Genomic DNA, 17,369 nt, shown 5'->3' with positions numbered 1-17,369 from the left:
ACGGTGCGATTGTTTGTATTGATCCATATTTGTTGGCTTTGTTTTGATTTGAGTAGGAACAGTTTCATTTTTTACAAGAGTTGAGTTGATTTCCTAATTATTTAGATTTGATGGGTTTTTTAATTTAGAATATCATGATTAGAGTTGTATTAAGCCAGGTTCTCATACGTTTAATTGTTTGTGTCAAGTATTTCCTTTGAACTTTTTTAGATCGTTGACAAGGTATTGTTTGGATTGATCCAAGTTAATTGGTTTGTTTGAGTCGGTCTGGGCTTCCTATTTAAACGATATGACAGTTTACCAACTTTATCTCATTATTTTGGATTCGTTGAATTACTACATGGAGTTTGGTGTTGTAATAAGGATTATTAGTGGGTCTAGATTTGGTCGATCATTGGATGGTTGGTGAGGGCCTGGTCAGTTTTGGAAAATGTTTAATTGGCTCTACCTGGTTTGGATAGAATCATTTCTGTGGGTTTCGATTCAATGGTTTGATTTGTTTTATGTTGTTTAAATGGTGGCATTGTTTGTATTGATGCTTGCTTATTGGCTATCTTTTGATTTCAATAAACTGGTTTCATTTTTTAAAACAATTGTGGTGATTTCCTAATTTCTCTAAATATGATGGGTTTTTTAATTCAGCATATCGTGATTAGAATTGTATTAAGCCGAGTTCCTGTACATTAAATTGTTTATATCATATATTTCCTTTGAATTCTTTTAGACCGTTGACAAGTTCTTGTATCGATTGTTCCTAGTTCATTTGGTCTGGGTTTGCTATTTATACGAGAGTATTGTTTTCCTGCTTTATCTATGTAAGTTGGATTCGTTGAATTTACCACAAGGACTTTAGAGTTTTGAAAAGGATTATTAGTGGGTATAGATTATGACGATCATTGGATGGTTGGGGAGGGATTGGTCAATTTTGGAAAATGTTTAATTGGTTCTACCTGTTTTGGCTAGAATAAGTTTTGTGGGTTTTCATTGAATGGTTTAATTAACCATAGGTATAGTCGATGTTTATCAGATGAGTTTATCTATGTTGAGTTGGTTTTATTTGTATCTGGATCGATTAGTTTGAAAGTGAGTGCTCAAAAATTGACTATTTCTACTTTCAACTTTATTGTTTTTAATTTGGCTTTTTCTTGATAGGTTACATTTGCTTGGATTATCTTGGGTTGTTTTAAGTTGATTTCAACTATGCTTTGCGTAGTTGATCTTTTTTATTTAATGCCTCGATAATTTACAATGGATTTGTTAAATAATGTGGATAATTTTTTACCAGGCTTCTGTTTTGGAAAATGTTTAATTGTGATTTGGCGAGAATCAATTTTGTGGGCTTTGATTGAATGGTTTCGTGAACCTTTGGTATAGACGATGTTTCTTAGATGAGTTTATCTATGTTGAGTTGGTTTTATTTGTATCTGGATCGGTTAGTTTGAAAATGAATCCTCAAAATTTGACTGTTCTACTTTCAAATTTGTTGTCTCTAATTTGGCTTTTTCTTGATAGGTTACATTTGCTTTAATTATATTGGGTTGTTTTAGGTTGATTTTAGCTACGCTTTGTGTAGTTGGTCTTTTTTAGTTAATGACTCGATAATTTACAATGGATTTGTTAAATAATGTGGATAACTTCTTACCAAGATTCTATTGTAAGTGTGTGCGGTTGGATTTATTTTATCTAGATATGATGGGTTTTTTTATGGTAAAATAGTGGCTTTAGAGTTGAAATCCGCACGATTCTTAACAGTTGATTTTACTTTGCTAGTTTTCTGCTTTGAGTTGTTTGAGGTTGTTCAAACGGTGCGATTGTTTGTATTGATCCATATTTGTTGGCTTTGTTTTGATTTGAGTAGGAACAGTTTCATTTTTTACAAGAGTTGAGTTGATTTCCTAATTATTTAGATTTGATGGGTTTTTTAATTTAGAATATCATGATTAGAGTTGTATTAAGCCAGGTTCTCATACGTTTAATTGTTTGTGTCAAGTATTTCCTTTGAACTTTTTTAGATCGTTGACAAGGTATTGTTTGGATTGATCCAAGTTAATTGGTTTGTTTGAGTCGGTCTGGGCTTCCTATTTAAACGATATGACAGTTTACCAACTTTATCTCATTATTTTGGATTCGTTGAATTACTACATGGAGTTTGGTGTTGTAATAAGGATTATTAGTGGGTCTAGATTTGGTCGATCATTGGATGGTTGGTGAGGGCCTGGTCAGTTTTGGAAAATGTTTAATTGGCTCTACCTGGTTTGGATAGAATCATTTCTGTGGGTTTCGATTCAATGGTTTGATTTGTTTTATGTTGTTTAAATGGTGGCATTGTTTGTATTGATGCTTGCTTATTGGCTATCTTTTGATTTCAATAAACTGGTTTCATTTTTTAAAACAATTGAGGTGATTTCCTAATTTCTCTAAATATGATGGGTTTTTTAATTCAGCATATCGTGATTAGAATTGTATTAAGCAGAGTTCCTGTACATTAAATTGTTTATATCATATATTTCCTTTGAATTCTTTTAGACCGTTGACAAGTTCTTGTATCGATTGTTCCTAGTTCATTTGGTCTGGGTTTGCTATTTATACGAGAGTATTGTTTTCCTGCTTTATCTATGTAAGTTGGATTCGTTGAATTTACCACAAGGACTTTAGAGTTTTGAAAAGGATTATTAGTATGACGATCATTGGATGGTTGGGGAGGGATTGGTCAATTTTGGAAAATGTTTAATTGGTTCTACCTGTTTTGGCTAGAATAAGTTTTGTGGGTTTTCATTGAATGGTTTTATTAACCATAGGTATAGTCGATGTTTATCAGATGAGTTTATCTATGTTGAGTTGGTTTTATTTGTATCTGGATCGATTAGTTTGAAAGTGAGTGCTCAAAAATTGACTATTTCTACTTTCAACTTTATTGTTTTTAATTTGGCTTTTTCTTCATAGGTTACATTTGCTTGGATTATCTTGGGTTGTTTTAAGTTGATTTCAACTATGCTTTGCGTAGTTGATCTTTTTTATTTAATGCCTCGATAATTTACAATGGATTTGTTAAATAATGTGGATAATTTTTTACCAGGCTTCTGTTTTGGAAAATGTTTAATTGTGATTTGGCGAGAATCAATTTTGTGGGCTTTGATTGAATGGTTTCGTGAACCTTTGGTATAGACGATGTTTCTTAGATGAGTTTATCTATGTTGAGTTGGTTTTATTTGTATCTGGATCGGTTAGTTTGAAAATGAATCCTCAAAATTTGACTGTTCTACTTTCAAATTTGTTGTCTCTAATTTGGCTTTTTCTTGATAGGTTACATTTGCTTTAATTATATTGGGTTGTTTTAGGTTGATTTTAGCTACGCTTTGTGTAGTTGGTCTTTTTTAGTTAATGACTCGATAATTTACAATGGATTTGTTAAATAATGTGGATAACTTCTTACCAAGATTCTATTGTAAGTGTGTGCGGTTGGATTTATTTTATCTAGATATGATGGGTTTTTTTATGGTAAAATAGTGGCTTTAGAGTTGAAATCCGCACGATTCTTAACAGTTGATTTTACTTTGCTAGTTTTCTGCTTTGAGTTGTTTGAGGTTGTTCAAACGGTGCGATTGTTTGTATTGATCCATATTTGTTGGCTTTGTTTTGATTTGAGTAGGAACAGTTTCATTTTTTACAAGAGTTGAGTTGATTTCCTAATTATTTAGATTTGATGGGTTTTTTAATTTAGAATATCATGATTAGAGTTGTATTAAGCCAGGTTCTCATACGTTTAATTGTTTGTGTCAAGTATTTCCTTTGAACTTTTTTAGATCGTTGACAAGGTATTGTTTGGATTGATCCAAGTTAATTGGTTTGTTTGAGTCGGTCTGGGCTTCCTATTTAAACGATATGACAGTTTACCAACTTTATCTCATTATTTTGGATTCGTTGAATTACTACATGGAGTTTGGTGTTGTAATAAGGATTATTAGTGGGTCTAGATTTGGTCGATCATTGGATGGTTGGTGAGGGCCTGGTCAGTTTTGGAAAATGTTTAATTGGCTCTACCTGGTTTGGATAGAATCATTTCTGTGGGTTTCGATTCAATGGTTTGATTTGTTTTATGTTGTTTAAATGGTGGCATTGTTTGTATTGATGCTTGCTTATTGGCTATCTTTTGATTTCAATAAACTGGTTTCATTTTTTAAAACAATTGAGGTGATTTCCTAATTTCTCTAAATATGATGGGTTTTTTAATTCAGCATATCGTGATTAGAATTGTATTAAGCCGAGTTCCTGTACATTAAATTGTTTATATCATATATTTCCTTTGAATTCTTTTAGACCGTTGACAAGTTCTTGTATCGATTGTTCCTAGTTCATTTGGTCTGGGTTTGCTATTTATACGAGAGTATTGTTTTCCTGCTTTATCTATGTAAGTTGGATTCGTTGAATTTACCACAAGGACTTTAGAGTTTTGAAAAGGATTATTAGTGGGTATAGATTATGACGATCATTGGATGGTTGGGGAGGGATTGGTCAATTTTGGAAAATGTTTAATTGGTTCTACCTGTTTTGGCTAGAATAAGTTTTGTGGGTTTTCATTGAATGGTTTTATTAACCATAGGTATAGTCGATGTTTATCAGATGAGTTTATCTATGTTGAGTTGGTTTTATTTGTATCTGGATCGATTAGTTTGAAAGTGAGTGCTCAAAAATTGACTATTTCTACTTTCAACTTTATTGTTTTTAATTTGGCTTTTTCTTGATAGGTTACATTTGCTTGGATTATCTTGGGTTGTTTTAAGTTGATTTCAACTATGCTTTGCGTAGTTGATCTTTTTTATTTAATGCCTCGATAATTTACAATGGATTTGTTAAATAATGTGGATAATTTTTTACCAGGCTTCTGTTTTGGAAAATGTTTAATTGTGATTTGGCGAGAATCAATTTTGTGGGCTTTGATTGAATGGTTTCGTGAACCTTTGGTATAGACGATGTTTCTTAGATGAGTTTATCTATGTTGAGTTGGTTTTATTTGTATCTGGATCGGTTAGTTTGAAAATGAATCCTCAAAATTTGACTGTTCTACTTTCAAATTTGTTGTCTCTAATTTGGCTTTTTCTTGATAGGTTACATTTGCTTTAATTATATTGGGTTGTTTTAGGTTGATTTTAGCTACGCTTTGTGTAGTTGGTCTTTTTTAGTTAATGACTCGATAATTTACAATGGATTTGTTAAATAATGTGGATAACTTCTTACCAAGATTCTATTGTAAGTGTGTGCGGTTGGATTTATTTTATCTAGATATGATGGGTTTTTTTATGGTAAAATAGTGGCTTTAGAGTTGAAATCCGCACGATTCTTAACAGTTGATTTTACTTTGCTAGTTTTCTGCTTTGAGTTGTTTGAGGTTGTTCAAACGGTGCGATTGTTTGTATTGATCCATATTTGTTGGCTTTGTTTTGATTTGAGTAGGAACAGTTTCATTTTTTACAAGAGTTGAGTTGATTTCCTAATTATTTAGATTTGATGGGTTTTTTAATTTAGAATATCATGATTAGAGTTGTATTAAGCCAGGTTCTCATACGTTTAATTGTTTGTGTCAAGTATTTCCTTTGAACTTTTTTAGATCGTTGACAAGGTATTGTTTGGATTGATCCAAGTTAATTGGTTTGTTTGAGTCGGTCTGGGCTTCCTATTTAAACGATATGACAGTTTACCAACTTTATCTCATTATTTTGGATTCGTTGAATTACTACATGGAGTTTGGTGTTGTAATAAGGATTATTAGTGGGTCTAGATTTGGTCGATCATTGGATGGTTGGTGAGGGCCTGGTCAGTTTTGGAAAATGTTTAATTGGCTCTACCTGGTTTGGATAGAATCATTTCTGTGGGTTTCGATTCAATGGTTTGATTTGTTTTATGTTGTTTAAATGGTGGCATTGTTTGTATTGATGCTTGCTTATTGGCTATCTTTTGATTTCAATAAACTGGTTTCATTTTTTAAAACAATTGAGGTGATTTCCTAATTTCTCTAAATATGATGGGTTTTTTAATTCAGCATATCGTGATTAGAATTGTATTAAGCCGAGTTCCTGTACATTAAATTGTTTATATCATATATTTCCTTTGAATTCTTTTAGACCGTTGACAAGTTCTTGTATCGATTGTTCCTAGTTCATTTGGTCTGGGTTTGCTATTTATACGAGAGTATTGTTTTCCTGCTTTATCTATGTAAGTTGGATTCGTTGAATTTACCACAAGGACTTTAGAGTTTTGAAAAGGATTATTAGTATGACGATCATTGGATGGTTGGGGAGGGATTGGTCAATTTTGGAAAATGTTTAATTGGTTCTACCTGTTTTGGCTAGAATAAGTTTTGTGGGTTTTCATTGAATGGTTTTATTAACCATAGGTATAGTCGATGTTTATCAGATGAGTTTATCTATGTTGAGTTGGTTTTATTTGTATCTGGATCGATTAGTTTGAAAGTGAGTGCTCAAAAATTGACTATTTCTACTTTCAACTTTATTGTTTTTAATTTGGCTTTTTCTTGATAGGTTACATTTGCTTGGATTATCTTGGGTTGTTTTAAGTTGATTTCAACTATGCTTTGCGTAGTTGATCTTTTTTATTTAATGCCTCGATAATTTACAATGGATTTGTTAAATAATGTGGATAATTTTTTACCAGGCTTCTGTTTTGGAAAATGTTTAATTGTGATTTGGCGAGAATCAATTTTGTGGGCTTTGATTGAATGGTTTCGTGAACCTTTGGTATAGACGATGTTTCTTAGATGAGTTTATCTATGTTGAGTTGGTTTTATTTGTATCTGGATCGGTTAGTTTGAAAATGAATCCTCAAAATTTGACTGTTCTACTTTCAAATTTGTTGTCTCTAATTTGGCTTTTTCTTGATAGGTTACATTTGCTTTAATTATATTGGGTTGTTTTAGGTTGATTTTAGCTACGCTTTGTGTAGTTGGTCTTTTTTAGTTAATGACTCGATAATTTACAATGGATTTGTTAAATAATGTGGATAACTTCTTACCAAGATTCTATTGTAAGTGTGTGCGGTTGGATTTATTTTATCTAGATATGATGGGTTTTTTTATGGTAAAATAGTGGCTTTAGAGTTGAAATCCGCACGATTCTTAACAGTTGATTTTACTTTGCTAGTTTTCTGCTTTGAGTTGTTTGAGGTTGTTCAAACGGTGCGATTGTTTGTATTGATCCATATTTGTTGGCTTTGTTTTGATTTGAGTAGGAACAGTTTCATTTTTTACAAGAGTTGAGTTGATTTCCTAATTATTTAGATTTGATGGGTTTTTTAATTTAGAATATCATGATTAGAGTTGTATTAAGCCAGGTTCTCATACGTTTAATTGTTTGTGTCAAGTATTTCCTTTGAACTTTTTTAGATCGTTGACAAGGTATTGTTTGGATTGATCCAAGTTAATTGGTTTGTTTGAGTCGGTCTGGGCTTCCTATTTAAACGATATGACAGTTTACCAACTTTATCTCATTATTTTGGATTCGTTGAATTACTACATGGAGTTTGGTGTTGTAATAAGGATTATTAGTGGGTCTAGATTTGGTCGATCATTGGATGGTTGGTGAGGGCCTGGTCAGTTTTGGAAAATGTTTAATTGGCTCTACCTGGTTTGGATAGAATCATTTCTGTGGGTTTCGATTCAATGGTTTGATTTGTTTTATGTTGTTTAAATGGTGGCATTGTTTGTATTGATGCTTGCTTATTGGCTATCTTTTGATTTCAATAAACTGGTTTCATTTTTTAAAACAATTGAGGTGATTTCCTAATTTCTCTAAATATGATGGGTTTTTTAATTCAGCATATCGTGATTAGAATTGTATTAAGCCGAGTTCCTGTACATTAAATTGTTTATATCATATATTTCCTTTGAATTCTTTTAGACCGTTGACAAGTTCTTGTATCGATTGTTCCTAGTTCATTTGGTCTGGGTTTGCTATTTATACGAGAGTATTGTTTTCCTGCTTTATCTATGTAAGTTGGATTCGTTGAATTTACCACAAGGACTTTAGAGTTTTGAAAAGGATTATTAGTGGGTATAGATTATGACGATCATTGGATGGTTGGGGAGGGATTGGTCAATTTTGGAAAATGTTTAATTGGTTCTACCTGTTTTGGCTAGAATAAGTTTTGTGGGTTTTCATTGAATGGTTTTATTAACCATAGGTATAGTCGATGTTTATCAGATGAGTTTATCTATGTTGAGTTGGTTTTATTTGTATCTGGATCGATTAGTTTGAAAGTGAGTGCTCAAAAATTGACTATTTCTACTTTCAACTTTATTGTTTTTAATTTGGCTTTTTCTTCATAGGTTACATTTGCTTGGATTATCTTGGGTTGTTTTAAGTTGATTTCAACTATGCTTTGCGTAGTTGATCTTTTTTATTTAATGCCTCGATAATTTACAATGGATTTGTTAAATAATGTGGATAATTTTTTACCAGGCTTCTGTTTTGGAAAATGTTTAATTGTGATTTGGCGAGAATCAATTTTGTGGGCTTTGATTGAATGGTTTCGTGAACCTTTGGTATAGACGATGTTTCTTAGATGAGTTTATCTATGTTGAGTTGGTTTTATTTGTATCTGGATCGGTTAGTTTGAAAATGAATCCTCAAAATTTGACTGTTCTACTTTCAAATTTGTTGTCTCTAATTTGGCTTTTTCTTGATAGGTTACATTTGCTTTAATTATATTGGGTTGTTTTAGGTTGATTTTAGCTACGCTTTGTGTAGTTGGTCTTTTTTAGTTAATGACTCGATAATTTACAATGGATTTGTTAAATAATGTGGATAACTTCTTACCAAGATTCTATTGTAAGTGTGTGCGGTTGGATTTATTTTATCTAGATATGATGGGTTTTTTTATGGTAAAATAGTGGCTTTAGAGTTGAAATCCGCACGATTCTTAACAGTTGATTTTACTTTGCTAGTTTTCTGCTTTGAGTTGTTTGAGGTTGTTCAAACGGTGCGATTGTTTGTATTGATCCATATTTGTTGGCTTTGTTTTGATTTGAGTAGGAACAGTTTCATTTTTTACAAGAGTTGAGTTGATTTCCTAATTATTTAGATTTGATGGGTTTTTTAATTTAGAATATCATGATTAGAGTTGTATTAAGCCAGGTTCTCATACGTTTAATTGTTTGTGTCAAGTATTTCCTTTGAACTTTTTTAGATCGTTGACAAGGTATTGTTTGGATTGATCCAAGTTAATTGGTTTGTTTGAGTCGGTCTGGGCTTCCTATTTAAACGATATGACAGTTTACCAACTTTATCTCATTATTTTGGATTCGTTGAATTACTACATGGAGTTTGGTGTTGTAATAAGGATTATTAGTGGGTCTAGATTTGGTCGATCATTGGATGGTTGGTGAGGGCCTGGTCAGTTTTGGAAAATGTTTAATTGGCTCTACCTGGTTTGGATAGAATCATTTCTGTGGGTTTCGATTCAATGGTTTGATTTGTTTTATGTTGTTTAAATGGTGGCATTGTTTGTATTGATGCTTGCTTATTGGCTATCTTTTGATTTCAATAAACTGGTTTCATTTTTTAAAACAATTGAGGTGATTTCCTAATTTCTCTAAATATGATGGGTTTTTTAATTCAGCATATCGTGATTAGAATTGTATTAAGCCGAGTTCCTGTACATTAAATTGTTTATATCATATATTTCCTTTGAATTCTTTTAGACCGTTGACAAGTTCTTGTATCGATTGTTCCTAGTTCATTTGGTCTGGGTTTGCTATTTATACGAGAGTATTGTTTTCCTGCTTTATCTATGTAAGTTGGATTCGTTGAATTTACCACAAGGACTTTAGAGTTTTGAAAAGGATTATTAGTATGACGATCATTGGATGGTTGGGGAGGGATTGGTCAATTTTGGAAAATGTTTAATTGGTTCTACCTGTTTTGGCTAGAATAAGTTTTGTGGGTTTTCATTGAATGGTTTTATTAACCATAGGTATAGTCGATGTTTATCAGATGAGTTTATCTATGTTGAGTTGGTTTTATTTGTATCTGGATCGATTAGTTTGAAAGTGAGTGCTCAAAAATTGACTATTTCTACTTTCAACTTTATTGTTTTTAATTTGGCTTTTTCTTGATAGGTTACATTTGCTTGGATTATCTTGGGTTGTTTTAAGTTGATTTCAACTATGCTTTGCGTAGTTGATCTTTTTTATTTAATGCCTCGATAATTTACAATGGATTTGTTAAATAATGTGGATAATTTTTTACCAGGCTTCTGTTTTGGAAAATGTTTAATTGTGATTTGGCGAGAATCAATTTTGTGGGCTTTGATTGAATGGTTTCGTGAACCTTTGGTATAGACGATGTTTCTTAGATGAGTTTATCTATGTTGAGTTGGTTTTATTTGTATCTGGATCGGTTAGTTTGAAAATGAATCCTCAAAATTTGACTGTTCTACTTTCAAATTTGTTGTCTCTAATTTGGCTTTTTCTTGATAGGTTACATTTGCTTTAATTATATTGGGTTGTTTTAGGTTGATTTTAGCTACGCTTTGTGTAGTTGGTCTTTTTTAGTTAATGACTCGATAATTTACAATGGATTTGTTAAATAATGTGGATAACTTCTTACCAAGATTCTATTGTAAGTGTGTGCGGTTGGATTTATTTTATCTAGATATGATGGGTTTTTTTATGGTAAAATAGTGGCTTTAGAGTTGAAATCCGCACGATTCTTAACAGTTGATTTTACTTTGCTAGTTTTCTGCTTTGAGTTGTTTGAGGTTGTTCAAACGGTGCGATTGTTTGTATTGATCCATATTTGTTGGCTTTGTTTTGATTTGAGTAGGAACAGTTTCATTTTTTACAAGAGTTGAGTTGATTTCCTAATTATTTAGATTTGATGGGTTTTTTAATTTAGAATATCATGATTAGAGTTGTATTAAGCCAGGTTCTCATACGTTTAATTGTTTGTGTCAAGTATTTCCTTTGAACTTTTTTAGATCGTTGACAAGGTATTGTTTGGATTGATCCAAGTTAATTGGTTTGTTTGAGTCGGTCTGGGCTTCCTATTTAAACGATATGACAGTTTACCAACTTTATCTCATTATTTTGGATTCGTTGAATTACTACATGGAGTTTGGTGTTGTAATAAGGATTATTAGTGGGTCTAGATTTGGTCGATCATTGGATGGTTGGTGAGGGCCTGGTCAGTTTTGGAAAATGTTTAATTGGCTCTACCTGGTTTGGATAGAATCATTTCTGTGGGTTTCGATTCAATGGTTTGATTTGTTTTATGTTGTTTAAATGGTGGCATTGTTTGTATTGATGCTTGCTTATTGGCTATCTTTTGATTTCAATAAACTGGTTTCATTTTTTAAAACAATTGAGGTGATTTCCTAATTTCTCTAAATATGATGGGTTTTTTAATTCAGCATATCGTGATTAGAATTGTATTAAGCCGAGTTCCTGTACATTAAATTGTTTATATCATATATTTCCTTTGAATTCTTTTAGACCGTTGACAAGTTCTTGTATCGATTGTTCCTAGTTCATTTGGTCTGGGTTTGCTATTTATACGAGAGTATTGTTTTCCTGCTTTATCTATGTAAGTTGGATTCGTTGAATTTACCACAAGGACTTTAGAGTTTTGAAAAGGATTATTAGTATGACGATCATTGGATGGTTGGGGAGGGATTGGTCAATTTTGGAAAATGTTTAATTGGTTCTACCTGTTTTGGCTAGAATAAGTTTTGTGGGTTTTCATTGAATGGTTTTATTAACCATAGGTATAGTCGATGTTTATCAGATGAGTTTATCTATGTTGAGTTGGTTTTATTTGTATCTGGATCGATTAGTTTGAAAGTGAGTGCTCAAAAATTGACTATTTCTACTTTCAACTTTATTGTTTTTAATTTGGCTTTTTCTTCATAGGTTACATTTGCTTGGATTATCTTGGGTTGTTTTAAGTTGATTTCAACTATGCTTTGCGTAGTTGATCTTTTTTATTTAATGCCTCGATAATTTACAATGGATTTGTTAAATAATGTGGATAATTTTTTACCAGGCTTCTGTTTTGGAAAATGTTTAATTGTGATTTGGCGAGAATCAATTTTGTGGGCTTTGATTGAATGGTTTCGTGAACCTTTGGTATAGACGATGTTTCTTAGATGAGTTTATCTATGTTGAGTTGGTTTTATTTGTATCTGGATCGGTTAGTTTGAAAATGAATCCTCAAAATTTGACTGTTCTACTTTCAAATTTGTTGTCTCTAATTTGGCTTTTTCTTGATAGGTTACATTTGCTTTAATTATATTGGGTTGTTTTAGGTTGATTTTAGCTACGCTTTGTGTAGTTGGTCTTTTTTAGTTAATGACTCGATAATTTACAATGGATTTGTTAAATAATGTGGATAACTTCTTACCAAGATTCTATTGTAAGTGTGTGCGGTTGGATTTATTTTATCTAGATATGATGGGTTTTTTTATGGTAAAATAGTGGCTTTAGAGTTGAAATCCGCACGATTCTTAACAGTTGATTTTACTTTGCTAGTTTTCTGCTTTGAGTTGTTTGAGGTTGTTCAAACGGTGCGATTGTTTGTATTGATCCATATTTGTTGGCTTTGTTTTGATTTGAGTAGGAACAGTTTCATTTTTTACAAGAGTTGAGTTGATTTCCTAATTATTTAGATTTGATGGGTTTTTTAATTTAGAATATCATGATTAGAGTTGTATTAAGCCAGGTTCTCATACGTTTAATTGTTTGTGTCAAGTATTTCCTTTGAACTTTTTTAGATCGTTGACAAGGTATTGTTTGGATTGATCCAAGTTAATTGGTTTGTTTGAGTCGGTCTGGGCTTCCTATTTAAACGATATGACAGTTTACCAACTTTATCTCATTATTTTGGATTCGTTGAATTACTACATGGAGTTTGGTGTTGTAATAAGGATTATTAGTGGGTCTAGATTTGGTCGATCATTGGATGGTTGGTGAGGGCCTGGTCAGTTTTGGAAAATGTTTAATTGGCTCTACCTGGTTTGGATAGAATCATTTCTGTGGGTTTCGATTCAATGGTTTGATTTGTTTTATGTTGTTTAAATGGTGGCATTGTTTGTATTGATGCTTGCTTATTGGCTATCTTTTGATTTCAATAAACTGGTTTCATTTTTTAAAACAATTGTGGTGATTTCCTAATTTCTCTAAATATGATGGGTTTTTTAATTCAGCATATCGTGATTAGAATTGTATTAAGCCGAGTTCCTGTACATTAAATTGTTTATATCATATATTTCCTTTGAATTCTTTTAGACCGTTGACAAGTTCTTGTATCGATTGTTCCTAGTTCATTTGGTCTGGGTTTGCTATTTATACGAGAGTATTGTTTTCCTGCTTTATCTATGTAAGTTGGATTCGTTGAATTTACCACAAGGACTTTAGAGTTTTGAAAAGGATTATTAGTGGGTATAGATTATGACGATCATTGGATGGTTGGGGAGGGATTGGTCAATTTTGGAAAATGTTTAATTGGTTCTACCTGTTTTGGCTAGAATAAGTTTTGTGGGTTTTCATTGAATGGTTTTATTAACCATAGGTATAGTCGATGTTTATCAGATGAGTTTATCTATGTTGAGTTGGTTTTATTTGTATCTGGATCGATTAGTTTGAAAGTGAGTGCTCAAAAATTGACTATTTCTACTTTCAACTTTATTGTTTTTAATTTGGCTTTTTCTTCATAGGTTACATTTGCTTGGATTATCTTGGGTTGTTTTAAGTTGATTTCAACTATGCTTTGCGTAGTTGATCTTTTTTATTTAATGCCTCGATAATTTACAATGGATTTGTTAAATAATGTGGATAATTTTTTACCAGGCTTCTGTTTTGGAAAATGTTTAATTGTGATTTGGCGAGAATCAATTTTGTGGGCTTTGATTGAATGGTTTCGTGAACCTTTGGTATAGACGATGTTTCTTAGATGAGTTTATCTATGTTGAGTTGGTTTTATTTGTATCTGGATCGGTTAGTTTGAAAATGAATCCTCAAAATTTGACTGTTCTACTTTCAAATTTGTTGTCTCTAATTTGGCTTTTTCTTGATAGGTTACATTTGCTTTAATTATATTGGGTTGTTTTAGGTTGATTTTAGCTACGCTTTGTGTAGTTGGTCTTTTTTAGTTAATGACTCGATAATTTACAATGGATTTGTTAAATAATGTGGATAACTTCTTACCAAGATTCTATTGTAAGTGTGTGCGGTTGGATTTATTTTATCTAGATATGATGGGTTTTTTTATGGTAAAATAGTGGCTTTAGAGTTGAAATCCGCACGATTCTTAACAGTTGATTTTACTTTGCTAGTTTTCTGCTTTGAGTTGTTTGAGGTTGTTCAAACGGTGCGATTGTTTGTATTGATCCATATTTGTTGGCTTTGTTTTGATTTGAGTAGGAACAGTTTCATTTTTTACAAGAGTTGAGTTGATTTCCTAATTATTTAGATTTGATGGGTTTTTTAATTTAGAATATCATGATTAGAGTTGTATTAAGCCAGGTTCTCATACGTTTAATTGTTTGTGTCAAGTATTTCCTTTGAACTTTTTTAGATCGTTGACAAGGTATTGTTTGGATTGATCCAAGTTAATTGGTTTGTTTGAGTCGGTCTGGGCTTCCTATTTAAACGATATGACAGTTTACCAACTTTATCTCATTATTTTGGATTCGTTGAATTACTACATGGAGTTTGGTGTTGTAATAAGGATTATTAGTGGGTCTAGATTTGGTCGATCATTGGATGGTTGGTGAGGGCCTGGTCAGTTTTGGAAAATGTTTAATTGGCTCTACCTGGTTTGGATAGAATCATTTCTGTGGGTTTCGATTCAATGGTTTGATTTGTTTTATGTTGTTTAAATGGTGGCATTGTTTGTATTGATGCTTGCTTATTGGCTATCTTTTGATTTCAATAAACTGGTTTCATTTTTTAAAACAATTGAGGTGATTTCCTAATTTCTCTAAATATGATGGGTTTTTTAATTCAGCATATCGTGATTAGAATTGTATTAAGCCGAGTTCCTGTACATTAAATTGTTTATATCATATATTTCCTTTGAATTCTTTTAGACCGTTGACAAGTTCTTGTATCGATTGTTCCTAGTTCATTTGGTCTGGGTTTGCTATTTATACGAGAGTATTGTTTTCCTGCTTTATCTATGTAAGTTGGATTCGTTGAATTTACCACAAGGACTTTAGAGTTTTGAAAAGGATTATTAGTGGGTATAGATTATGACGATCATTGGATGGTTGGGGAGGGATTGGTCAATTTTGGAAAATGTTTAATTGGTTCTACCTGTTTTGGCTAGAATAAGTTTTGTGGGTTTTCATTGAATGGTTTTATTAACCATAGGTATAGTCGATGTTTATCAGATGAGTTTATCTATGTTGAGTTGGTTTTATTTGTATCTGGATCGATTAGTTTGAAAGTGAGTGCTCAAAAATTGACTATTTCTACTTTCAACTTTATTGTTTTTAATTTGGCTTTTTCTTGATAGGTTACATTTGCTTGGATTATCTTGGGTTGTTTTAAGTTGATTTCAACTATGCTTTGCGTAGTTGATCTTTTTTATTTAATGCCTCGATAATTTACAATGGATTTGTTAAATAATGTGGATAATTTTTTACCAGGCTTCTGTTTTGGAAAATGTTTAATTGTGATTTGGCGAGAATCAATTTTGTGGGCTTTGATTGAATGGTTTCGTGAACCTTTGGTATAGACGATGTTTCTTAGATGAGTTTATCTATGTTGAGTTGGTTTTATTTGTATCTGGATCGGTTAGTTTGAAAATGAATCCTCAAAATTTGACTGTTCTACTTTCAAATTTGTTGTCTCTAATTTGGCTTTTTCTTGATAGGTTACATTTGCTTTAATTATATTGGGTTGTTTTAGGTTGATTTTAGCTACGCTTTGTGTAGTTGGTCTTTTTTAGTTAATGACTCGATAATTTACAATGGATTTGTTAAATAATGTGGATAACTTCTTACCAAGATTCTATTGTAAGTGTGTGCGGTTGGATTTATTTTATCTAGATATGATGGGTTTTTTTATGGTAAAATAGTGGCTTTAGAGTTGAAATCCGCACGATTCTTAACAGTTGATTTTACTTTGCTAGTTTTCTGCTTTGAGTTGTTTGAGGTTGTTCAAACGGTGCGATTGTTTGTATTGATCCATATTTGTTGGCTTTGTTTTGATTTGAGTAGGAACAGTTTCATTTTTTACAAGAGTTGAGTTGATTTCCTAATTATTTAGATTTGATGGGTTTTTTAATTTAGAATATCATGATTAGAGTTGTATTAAGCCAGGTTCTCATACGTTTAATTGTTTGTGTCAAGTATTTCCTTTGAACTTTTTTAGATCGTTGACAAGGTATTGTTTGGATTGATCCAAGTTAATTGGTTTGTTTGAGTCGGTCTGGGCTTCCTATTTAAACGATATGACAGTTTACCAACTTTATCTCATTATTTTGGATTCGTTGAATTACTACATGGAGTTTGGTGTTGTAATAAGGATTATTAGTGGGTCTAGATTTGGTCGATCATTGGATGGTTGGTGAGGGCCTGGTCAGTTTTGGAAAATGTTTAATTGGCTCTACCTGGTTTGGATAGAATCATTTCTGTGGGTTTCGATTCAATGGTTTGATTTGTTTTATGTTGTTTAAATGGTGGCATTGTTTGTATTGATGCTTGCTTATTGGCTATCTTTTGATTTCAATAAACTGGTTTCATTTTTTAAAACAATTGAGGTGATTTCCTAATTTCTCTAAATATGATGGGTTTTTTAATTCAGCATATCGTGATTAGAATTGTATTAAGCCGAGTTCCTGTACATTAAATTGTTTATATCATATATTTCCTTTGAATTCTTTTAGACCGTTGACAAGTTCTTGTATCGATTGTTCCTAGTTCATTTGGTCTGGGTTTGCTATTTATACGAGAGTATTGTTTTCCTGCTTTATCTATGTAAGTTGGATTCGTTGAATTTACCACAAGGACTTTAGAGTTTTGAAAAGGATTATTAGTATGACGATCATTGGATGGTTGGGGAGGGATTGGTCAATTTTGGAAAATGTTTAATTGGTTCTACCTGTTTTGGCTAGAATAAGTTTTGTGGGTTTTCATTGAATGGTTTTATTAACCATAGGTATAGTCGATGTTTATCAGATGAGTTTATCTATGTTGAGTTGGTTTTATTTGTATCTGGATCGATTAGTTTGAAAGTGAGTGCTCAAAAATTGACTATTTCTACTTTCAACTTTATTGTTTTTAATTTGGCTTTTTCTTCATAGGTTACATTTGCTTGGATTATCTTGGGTTGTTTTAAGTTGATTTCAACTATGCTT

Source organism: Nelumbo lutea, chromosome 1 (assembly GCF_056320005.1).
Source record: "Nelumbo lutea isolate HS-2025 chromosome 1, American lotus-T2T, whole genome shotgun sequence".
Classification (NCBI taxonomy): Eukaryota; Viridiplantae; Streptophyta; class Magnoliopsida; order Proteales; family Nelumbonaceae; genus Nelumbo; species Nelumbo lutea.
This window is presented reverse-complemented; position numbering follows the sequence as displayed.